Source organism: Diabrotica virgifera, chromosome 6 (genome assembly GCF_917563875.1).
Source record: "Diabrotica virgifera virgifera chromosome 6, PGI_DIABVI_V3a".
Taxonomy (NCBI): domain Eukaryota; kingdom Metazoa; phylum Arthropoda; class Insecta; order Coleoptera; family Chrysomelidae; genus Diabrotica; species Diabrotica virgifera.
Window position 1 is genome coordinate 55,250,408 of NC_065448.1, and position 12,650 is coordinate 55,263,057.

Below are 12,650 nucleotides of genomic sequence, written 5' to 3' on the forward strand. Positions count from 1 at the left end.
AGATGATCCATGTATAAAAAGAGTATTGGATTGGATGCGTAGAGGTGATAGACGTAGTTGGCAAAACATTAGTGCATGTAGTCCGGAAGTCAAGGCCTACTGGAGCCAATGGAATTGCCTGATACTAAAAGATGATCTTCTGTACAGAACCTTTGAGAACGATGATGGTACAGAATCTAAGCTTCAGTTGATTGTACCTAAAAGTAAAGTGTCAGAAGTATTGCGTCAGTTGCATGACGGTACATCAGGTGGACACTTTGGTATTACGAAGACTCTGCAAAAGGTTCGAGAACGGTTCTATTGGGTGAACTGTAAAGATGATGTAAGAAGATGGTGCCAGAAATGTGAACTGTGTGCATCCGGTAATGGTCCAGTTGGTAAAAAGAGAGCACCCATGAGACAGTATAATGTTGGCAGTCCTATGGAAAGAGTAGCAATCGACATTGCAGGTCCATTTCCAGAAACTGATGCTGGAAATAAATACATCCTGGTAGCCATGGATTATTTTACGAAATGGACCGAGACCTATGCATTACCAAATCAAGAAGCTGCTACCGTTGCAGAGGTACTTGTTAAAGAATTCTTCAGCCGATTTGGTGTTCCCTTGGAGATCCACTCCGACCAAGGGCGGAACTTTGAGTCAGCTCTTTTCCAAAACGTTTGTAAATTGATTGGTGCCAATAAGACCAGAACAACACCCCTGCATCCTCAATCAGATGGGATGGTCGAGAGGATGAACCGAACGATGGGTAAACACTTGTCCAAAGTTGTATCTGAACATCAGCGAGATTGGGACCAACACATTCATTTATTCCTGATGGCCTACCGCTCGGCCGTAAATGAAACTAGAGGTCAAACGCCAACCTGCCTGATGTTGGGTCGTGAAGTTCGTTTGCCCTGCGACCTAGAGCTTGGCTGCAGACCTTCCGAGGAACATGTTGCAGGCGAAGAATACGTCGACCGCCTGAATTTACGAATGAACAACATTCATGAATTTGCCCGACAACACATCCAGATAGCCAGTGACAGAATGAAAGATCAACATGATTCTCGATGCAAGAATGAAAGCTTCGAAGTAGATGATCTTGTCTGGCTTTATAATCCACAACGTCGTCGCGGCTTGTGTCCTAAACTGCAAAGACAATGGGAAGGTCCGTATGAAGTTAAGAAGAAAATAAATGACGTAATATACAGAATTAAGAAGTTGCCAAACGGTAAACCAAAAGTTATTCACATAAATCGTCTTGCACCATATGCTGGCTCAAATGAAACAGAAGAAGCCCGAGTCCTCCAACACGAGATGAAAGACGCCTCACAGCCAAGTTTTAATCAATTTATGTCAAATTACGCAGCGAGAAAGAGTGCTAGATTCGGCGTGACCACAGAAGTTCAGCAAGATCTGTTTGGTGTTCCAGAAAACGTCTCTCTAGCCCACTGTGTTGCCCAAGACCTCGAGATGACTAAAGGAATCTCGTCCGTATTCAATAGAAAGTTCGGCCGTCTGGACGAGTTAAGAAATCAACAACCTAAAATTGGAAGAGTACTGAGATTGGAAGATGGTCCTCGATCTTTGCTGTATATGGTGACCAGGAAGTCTTATACGGACACGCCAAGCTACGAGAACATATGGCGTGCTCTAACTAATTTGAAGAAAATCGTGTGTAATTATGACATCAAAGATTTGGCTTTACCAAAAATAGGCCATGCCGTAGAAAATCTGGATTGGAAGATTGTGAGAAGCATGCTTGAAGTGGTCTTCAGAGAAACTGGCGTACGAATTACTGTGTGTTGCATGAACCCGAAGATGTCGGATCCTTCAAAGACAGTAGACTGTTATTTCTTCTTGAAGGGTGTATGCAAAGCTGGAGAGTCGTGTAGATTCCGCCATCCTGGGCCTTCATCTAGAGTTGCTGATCGGGACGCTCAGATCTTAAGAGGGGAGCAATGTAGCAAAACAATGAGTCACCGGCCGCAAGACGTAAGCCGAGAAAAGTCTAGATCAAAGCACGCTATACGTGGAACCGACGCGCGGTTGTTGGAAGGTCACACGATAGTCGGAGAGCTGGCTTAGCCCGGAATGATCGAGAATAACGACTAGGATATATAAGGCATAATTTTTGTAAATAGAGTTTAGTCTTAAGCTAAAGTTTGTAAAGTAAACTTGTATAAAGAAATAATAAAGTCGTAAATAAATACCCGAACGCTCGTTTTTGTTACAATAATATAAATATAAAAGGAACTACAGAAAGGTGAAGACCAATTTGGAATTAGGAAGGTAGTTAGGGGGTTGTTTTTACTGATTTTTTCGTAGAGAAAAGCAGGTACTGACATGTTTTTGAAAGTCGCTTAATATTCATGCTAGAAATTTTTATTATTTTTTTTGAAAGGTCTAATTGTATACTTGAAAAAAGATTATTTAAGTTTTCCTCGAAAAATGCAAATTTTTCCCATTATTTGGCTTTGAATATTTCAAATTATGCATTTGACGAAAAAAGCTAACCTTTAACATGCCGTATCTCGGTTTGTATTGGCCTTAAAGATATTATTGGAAAAGAATTTGGTTTGTGTTACTAAAAGATACAATTTTGATATCTACAGTTTTTTTAATGCATATTTTTCGAGGTATTCTCAAAAAACCCTCTAAAAAAGTCGATTTTTTCGGCGAAAAACTGTTATTTTCAAGCGCGAATAACTCGAAAAATATTAGTTTTACGAAGAAAATGTAAACAACATTTTTTTCTTAGAATCACTTTTTCCATCGAATTACATGGTTAAAATGTAATAAAAAATTCCAACCCCCGAGGGGGTGGGAATGATAGCGTATGATAGCGGCATGATATAGAAAATGCTTCTTGGACTATTCCCTACCTTCTGTGAAAATTTCAAGTTAATCCATGCTGGACGAAAAAATTGCGAGCCAAAATGCTTCATTTCCTCAATCGACTATTGGGGCTGACCGACCGGCTCTGTCCCGTCATACAGCTGACCGACTATAATAGCTTTTATTTATATTTAATTTATAAAGTGTGTACTGATTTTCAGCCTTAGTAAATGGAAATAATTACCTTCGTAGGAAAGCAATTTTGATACCCTCTCAGTAACCCCTGTTCTACGTTTCGCTTGACCGACCGCAGTATGTTTCTCTACACACTCAGAGTAATCAACTGTGAAAAATCTAGCTTTAGTAAATTCAAATAGATTTTTCAGCGCTGCCTCTCCGTCTATATCGAGTCTTGAAAAATCTACATTTTTATGCCAATAATCTGTCGGGATTTTCGGATGTAAAAGAGATCTATACAGTATTGTATGGACAGTACAGTTATCATGTAGTCTGATTTATGATAGAAAGAAGTTATTTACTAAATAATTTGCATTTAGGAACTTTTAAATGTTTTACTTAAACGATGGGTGGCAATTGACAGTGGCAACTTACGTCAGATTTATCTATGGTCAGATTATTCGAAAATAAATATCCCCAATAGCTACATATATCTGAACATGAATCTGTTGCAAAAACTTGGGTACTTGATATGTATCTACAATTTGAATATAATTGAGAAGGATAATAATAATAATAAAAAAGCCAATAAAGAAATGTGTAAAATAACATACCGATATGTCTATATCCATTTTGTAAAGCGGCTTCTACAGCTTCCTCGGTTTCCTGTGGCTCTGTTTTCCATGTACCAAGCCCCACAATAGGCAATTCACTGCCATTTGAAAGTAACAAATACTTCATGCCGTATGTAATGTTTGGAAAAATCGCTCTAAAAATTTTTCCACGCGCCAGAAACTTGTGCTAATTTTAAGCAACGTTTGTAGATGAACTTGTAGTTATTTATAGTTGACAAGATTTTTGTTTCGACGATTAGAAAATAGTTTATTTAATAAAATCTTCTTTCTTGATTTGAATCGTGGAGGGTTATGTTACTAGGTTAGGGATAATATTGATTGTCCCGACAGAAGGTCAAGGGTAGGTCGTGGAAAATGTATTCGCGGAAAATTGTACCAATTTAACGAATTTCATTCAAATGGAATCGTACGTGTACAGATCTTAAAGTCAGGAAGGTATAAACCTTCTTCTCGATAAAGTTTTGTATATTTTTGCGAAAATGGAAGAAAATTCCCGTTTTAGTTAAAAAAGTGGCCGGTCTTCTATTTTATTTATCGAATTTTTAGAGTTTATATGACCTCGGACACTAAATCCATTCACCAATTTTACAATTTTTCTTTTTAGTCATTGTTTCTTATCAATCTTATCCTAAATCTAATTCTCTTTTTTTTTGTTTTTTTTTTTGTGATTTTGTTTATAATTATTTTCTTTGTATTAGGTGCTTTTTTATTTATTGATATATGAAACAGACGATGAGGTCTTCAGAGTTCCATCGCAGACTCTTCTTCAACTCTCTGCTTAATCTTCTGTTTTAATTTGTATATGGGTCATTCGCCAAAATAGACGGCAATTTCGAGGTAGAGAAATTTAATTTAAAACATGGTTTAGAATTAGTTCATTTTTAAACATTTTTTATAAAATGAGCTTTTCAACTTACCCATGATACCAGCAGAGATCATTTTTAAATATTTTTCGAAAAACGGAAATGTTGAGACTTCGGAGTTGACAAGTGTCCACGGTGTTGACGTAATTCTCTGTTAATTGAAATTTATGATCGTAACAATTAAATAAAAACTAGTATGTAATAAAACTGTACAAAACACTTCCATTTTGATGTAAAGCACTACAGAAAAACATGAAAAATAGGTAAAATATCAATTGCGTCGGAGTTGATTTAGATCGGCCTTCGTGTTGACAAAACTTTCCAATATGTAGCCGTGTCTTTTCCGTTAAACTTCAAAAGTCTAATCTGCTTTTGAACACAATCTTGGCATTTCCTTTCTACACATTCTTCTGTCCTTTCTCCATTTTCTCCATGTCAATATAATTATTTGTTATCCGCTTCCACACATGAGCTCCATGTTTTCACATAATGTACCTTCATAGACAGCAGATGTCTCTTTTACCAACATTAGAGAAGACTACCCAAAATGGTATATTCTTACAGAAATAAGCATAGCTGCATAAAAAATTACTTTCTTTCATAAAATCTTTATTTAACGATTTTGGGGATTTCGCCTTCATTTTTCCGTCGTACTCCATTGTATACGAGCCATTTTCTATAAAAAGAAGATAATTACCAAACTGACCGAAACATCTTGACAGCTTACCCAGTAACCCTTTTCCTATATCAGACTAAATTTAAGTTGTATTTTTTTAGTTTAAGAATGACCATTCACACACTTTAAACAACTCCGAGGCACGTTCGTCAACTCCGAGGCACGACTCGACTTCGGAATTGATTGCTTCGGTGTTGATAATTTCATAAACTTTTAATTCTACTTTCTACAAAATATTAAACATAATTCTGCTTTATTCATCGTGTGTCAAAAAAACTTTATAGCGCATACTTAGAAAAACATATTAAAAAATTAGCAAAATTAAGCTTTTACGAAGGCTTCGGTGTTGACTGTATAAAAACATACGCTTAGCTTAAGACACCTTAAAAAATTTTCTATCGCTTAACGATGTTATGTTCGTCCACTTTCTTCCACAATTTGGGTTAGACTGTCAAACAATTCTGCAAAAAAATCATCAATTATAACTATAGTGAGTGGGGGGGCGGGGCGCAGCGCACGCATCATAGTCATAAAAATTTATACAGTCACAGCTGATTTATCCAAGATTGTTTGATAAAAATATTTACAATTAACTGGTAATATTATCCGACAAATTTTTAAGGGTACTCCAGTTGTAGGACGCGCCAAAGTTTAAAAACCTTTATATTTACGAAACGTCCCCCTTCCGAAAAATTTCCGTATTAGAAAAGTTGTCCGACTCAACATGAATAACTGAATAAAAAACGTCTCATGAGGGAGGTAATAATTTTTTTACGTGTGGGCTGAAGACCTATATCAACAGCCAACATACCAACAGTGTTATATTAAAATACGTTATTCCAAAATCATCTACGCCCATCTCTATTAATCGCGCTCTGGATTCTGTCCAGTTCTCGATTATAGGAGAATTCTCTAGAATCTAGGCTCCACCTATCAGTCGGTCGAGTTGCAACCGTTATTTGAGGTCGGTCAAAAGTAACTATTTCGTTGCACTGCTCCCCTCTTAGAATCTGAACGTCCCGATCAGCAAAGCTGTGCTAATTTTAAGCAACGTTTGTAGATGAACTTATAGATATTTATAATTGACAAGATTTTTGTTTCGACTATTAGAAAATATTTAATTTTGATAAAATCTTTCTTGATTTGAATCGTGGAGGGTTATGTTACTAGGTTAGGAATAATATTTATTTTTCCGACAGAAGGTCAAGGGTAGGTCGTGGAAAATGAATTCGCGGAAAACTGTACCCCTTTAGCGAATTTCATTCAAATGAATCCAACGTGTAAAGATGTTAAGGCATAAACCTTCCTTTCAGGAAAGTTTTGTATATTTTTGCGAGAATGAAAGAAAAGCAGTTTTTTTAATTAAAGCAGTGGCGTATCTTCTATTTTAATTTGTAAAACTTGTTAGTACCTATATAAAATGTTATTTTCAGTGAAAATAATAGTCCAGGTGGCAACTGTTTTGAATTTGATAATTTTCATAGTCACAGAATCTAAAAAAAAAATTGAAAATTTTTGCGCCCATGTTTTCGCCTGTTACTCGAGAGATTGCTCCTACAAGATAAATTATAGCAGGAAAAAGTTTGGTTTTTCAATTTTATATAGATAATATTTAATGAAAAGCGCAAAAATTGTAGTTTTTCCTTTAAATTTTTTCGACCCCTTAAATATAGCATATAGCCTTAATCTTCATAATACACACACCCAAACTTATATGGAATCACCATGTATTTCAAAGTAATATTTATTTCTCTTGAAAAAACTTGTTATTGTTGTGAAGAATAAAGGTTTTTATTGAAAATAAACAAATATAAGACAATCGGATAGTACAGCTCGGTACGGTATAGGTTATTTGCTTGGGTTGCAAATTGAACGAAAATAAATAAACTAACTTTTGCGGATTTTGCGGGTTCATCTGGCCCGGATGATAGCACCCTGTAGGGGCCCCTGCCTAGGGTACAGGCGAAGCTGCTGCCTTGTAGTTAGATGCTGAACCATCAAAGGCTAGAGGAAGAAAACCTTGACAACAAATCACCCGGTCCTCCAGGTTGGGGGTTGAGGCATTGGGCTAACTCCTCAATACTCAGAAAAATGTAGAAATGTTTAAAAAGCCAAATCTACAGCCTTGGAACGGATGGAATAAAACACGACGACTTAAGCTACGAAAATGGATCAAGAATATAGGAACATGGAACGTACAGGGTCTCTCTACAAAAATCAGTGAAGTAATGCATGAAACAAAGAAGCTCAATATGGACATAATGGTGTTAACAGAAACCAAGAAAAAAGGTACAGGGTCAGAAAACTTAGGACATTACGACCATTTCTATAACGGCATATCAAAAGAAAAAAGAGCACAACAAGGAGTCTCAATAATTATTCGTAAAAGCTTAAGAAGATTTATCACCACTTGGGAAGCCATAGATGAAAGACTAATTAAAATAAACCTGAATATACATGGTCATAAACTAACAATAATAGGTGTATATGCAGTTAACGACGATGCACTGGTTAACAAGAAAGAAGAATTCTACGAGAAACTAAACCGAGAAATAACATCGATAGGATATACGAGGGAATTAATCTTGCTTGGAGATTTTAATGGCAGGGTCGGAAACAAACAACACTGTAAAATAGTTGGTCCTTACGGAGAAAACATAACAAATGACAATGGGACCAGACTCATCACAATATGCGAACAGAACCAGCTCCGTATTACAAATGGATTCTATCAACATCGAGAAGTACATAAATACACCTGGGGACAGAGAACAAGGAATCTAAAATCTATAATAGATTACTTGATTGTACGCCAAAGATCAAATCTTAAAATCTACGACGTAAGAGCTTATAGAGGTGCAGTTTGTGGAAGCGATCACCATTTCTTAAAAGCAAAAATAATGTTTTTAAGAAGATGCCAGAAGGAACAACCAGTAGTTCGCTCAGAGATGGCAGAAGATGTAAGATATAATCTTATAAGCCTCGAACAAGACAGTGTAAAAATATTGTATCAAAACAGACTGAACGAGAAGCTTGAAAACATAAATTTCAATAACATCGAAGACCACTACAATTACATTAAAGAAAGTATTCACTCTGCAGCAAAAGAAGCCCTTGGATATTACGAAAAGAAAAACAAAAATACTCCATACTGGTGGGATGAAGAAATAGACACAGCGATAAAACAAAAGAAACAAAAGTATGAACACTATTTAAGTGCAAAATCAGATACCAATTGGTCTAATTACAAAAACCATCAAGCAATTGTTCATTCAGCTGGAAGACACCCAACCATTTCTCACCTGCAGCTCCAAAGTCAGCTTTTGGAATAAGCTACAGGTGTAATTGTTTCAGTTGAAACGATAAGGAGAAGAGTTCGTATCAAGAAGTATACGGCAGGAGACAGTTATGGGTTCCCGAGTTATCCAGGCACCACAAGATTGATCGCCTAAATTGGTGTCTTCATTACCAAAACTGGAACATTGGGAATTGACAAAATGTGCTATTTAAAAAAAAATCAGGATTTGTGTAAAATCAGACGACCCACGAAATCGTGTACTTAGAGGTCGAGGAAGACAAGCAAGAACGAAAACTGTCAGATCTGTTCACAAATGTACAAGGGGAAGTGTAATGTTCTGGAGAGGAATTGTGATCCGTAATAAAACTCCTTTAATTTTCATCCAATCAACTTTAACTGCTCGCAGGTATGTTGATAACCTGTAGTCAGGCTCTGGAGAGGTGCAACAGGAGAAAATTTAATTTTATAGCATGATAATGCACCACTACATACCATTAGAGTGACTACAGACATCATTGAAGCAGAAGGTATCCCTTGTTTGGAGTGGCCTGCTTACTCACCTGAGCTTAATCCTATAGCGTATTTGTGGGATATGCTTAAAAGAAAAATTAGAGCTCGCCGGGATAATCAACAAAACACCGCACGGCTAGTACAAGCTGCTCTTAAAGGATGAAGCAACCCACCACAACAAAATGTTGATAATTTGATTAGGAGAGTGCTAACGCAAACTGAAGCTTGCATAAGGACTAGAGGTGATAACACTGACTACCTTAAAATACAAAAAATAAATAAATAAAAACAATTCAAACATTATTCGTTTTACATTGAAATTTTGTATGCTATTGACTTTAAAACAACTACTTTCAATTTGTTTGTTAAATACTTTATTGTTGTATTTAATTGTTATGTATTTGTTCGTTTTTTTAAATTTTCACGAAATAGTAAGAAATATCAGATGATTCCATATAAGTTTGGGTGTGTGTATACTGCCTAGAAAAACTTTAGAATACGTCTGAAACGTATGCTAAATTTCGTTCTGCTTCTTAAAGTGCCGTCTCCTCAATGGAGGTTGGCTACTACAGTTGCAAACTCTTTTCTGTCCTCAGCTGTTCTTATAAGCTGTTCAAAATTTAGCCCTGTCCATTGTCGGATGTTTCTTAGGCACGATAGATAGTATTTTCAAAAAGCGATAAAATCCTTTATAAAAGGTATATTTGTTAAAATCCCTATACAAGGCTACATCACAGAACAGAACTAGTTTTCGATCGGATGACCGATCATCATCAGTGTTTACGTGAATTTAACATGCTAACCACCAAAGTAAAACTTGCCACCATACAGTCATGATGTGAACAAGTATTCGAGCTCAATGGTACCTAGAGCATAAAACATTGGATATTTTAAACATCCACCTTTAATTTCACATTTTTCATCTATGTTCCTATGACGAATGATTAATTATTTATATGGGAAATAAGCCACAATTAAAATGAAAAAAATAATTTTATTAACGTTTCGACGCCCAAATGACACCTCACTACAGTAAGACACCACATTTTTATGGAGTACCGAAAATTCATAAAGCGAACATACCACTTAGACCCATTTGTAGTACCATCAATTCTCCTTGTAGTGAACTATCAAAATTCTTATTAAACATTCTAAAACCATTTGCTAATAATGATGACACTTTTATAAAAAATACAAAACATTTTTTAAACAAATTATCAACTATTGAATTTAATCCAAATAATATTTTAGTAAGTTTTGACATAAACAGTTTATTTACAAATGTACCATTAGATAAAACTTTAAACATAATCAAAACGAAATTAGAGAATGATAATACATTGGCAACTAGGACAAGACTAAATGTATCAGCTATAATGGAGTTATTGACATTATGTACCCATAATACCTATTTTCAACTAAACAATGAATTCTATAAACAAAATTTTGGTCTAGCAATGGGCTCTTCTTTATCTCCATTATTGGCTAATATATTTATGGAGGATTTCGAAACTAATATTATTTCTAAACAAAATTTAAAACCCACAGTATGGTGGAGATATGTAGATGATGTGTTTTCAATATGGCCTCATGGATCAGAATTGTTGGATACATTCCTGAATATTATAAACGATCAAGAAGAGACAATAAAATTTACAATGGAAAAGGAATACAATAACAGCCTACCTTTCCTCGATGTTTTGATCTCAAAGAAGGATATTGGATATGAGACTCAAGTGTATAGAAAACCAACACACACCAACAGATATCTCAATTACAAGTCAAATCACAACATCAACGTTAAAAAGGGAATCATTAAATCCTTATATGATAGAGCCAAAATTACTTGTTCTAACGAAAATTCCTTTTTAGCAGAAAAACAATTGTTAACATCTGTTTTATTAAAAAATGATTATCCTTTATCGTTTATAAATAAGGAATTGTCAAGATTGGATCGAATGGAACAGAACAACTTAGAACGGGATCCTACAACATTCACCAGAAATAATACGAGGAAAATATCAATACCATATATAAAAGGACTATCCGAGAAACTTAAAACAATAGGAAATAAATTCAACATTTCAACAACATTCAAAACAACAAACACATTGAGATCTATTCTATCTAAAACTAAACCTAACAATGATCAAGAAAGAACAAAAAATTGCATTTATAAAATACCTTGTGAATGCGAACAATTTTATTTAGGTGAGACATCAAGACCATTAGACGTTAGAATAAGTGAACATCAATCTTATATTAAAAACAGAGAATTTGAGAGATCTCAAATATGTCAACACGCATGGGATAATGAACATAGAGTTCAGTGGAGAGATTCAAGTATAGTCCTGAAAGAATCAGATAGTAAAAAGAGAAAAATCAAAGAAGCGGCTCTAATTATGCTAAATGAAACCAATTGTGTCGCAAATTCCTCGGTAGAATGCAGTAGGATGTGGTTACCCATACTGAAAGAGGAAGTCAATAGAAAGAAAATACCAAGATTAGTAAGTCAATAATATCGAGCTAGTACATATTTTATATTTAGTATTACTTATATATCTAGTATTATTAATATTATTTATAATTTAAACATGTTACAAGTCAGAATTTGGTATTATTTTTTGAGAGTAAATTAATGTAAGACCAAATACTTACGATGTCGGGATAGTATCACAGGGTTTTTCCTGGTTTTCCCTTGTGATTTACTATGAAGTCTCTAACGCGAGAATTTTACTGTCGTTGCATTTGGTTGTCTTTTTAAAGACATATCACATGCTATAATTTTTTATGACGGATATTCTTGAGTTGGGGTTAATTTCATGTAATCGAATGAACTATCTTTCAGTAAGTCGTCCCAGGAACGCAACTCATAAATATTGGCAATATCATTTTAAAGTCTTCTACTTTAAAATGTATAATATATGTCTGAATTGCCAATATAAATGAGTGAGATTAAATAAATTATTAGAAGAATTTTTTTTGCTTAGCAACAAAACTTTAGTTTATTTTAGTAATATTTTGTATTTTGACAACGGCACCCGATTTGGGCGTCGAAACGTTAATAAAATTATTTTTTTCATTTTAATTGTGGCTTATTTCCCATATAAATAATTAATCATAAAAATGCCACAAGGAAATAGCTTCAGAACAACATTATGACGAATGAATTGTAAAGGGTTTTTACCCATATATTTTTTACTTTGGTTGTTAGCATGTTAGATTCACATAAACACTGATGACAATCAGTCATCCGATTCGTCATCCGATCGAAAACTATAGTTATTATGTTCTGTGATGTAGCCTTGTATAGGGATTTTAACAAATATACCTTTTATAAAGGATTTTATCGTGTTTTGTAATACAGTCGAACCCGCTTATTAGAGTACCGGTTATAGGAATATCCCGGTTTAAGGAATAGAAATTTGACGTCCCGAAACGTTTCTATTTACTCCTTAATAAATTTATCCTTTTATAGGAATACATTTTAATTAATTAATATCGTTTAATCGAATATTATTCAAGTTGACGAACAACTTTTTATTAATATTTTCCAAAAAAAATTAAATTATGTCTGGGTTATTATATTTTTCAGATAATAAATACTTTATTACGCACCAGTTGGACCCTTTTACGAAATACAACAGGCCATAGACTACCTACTTTAACT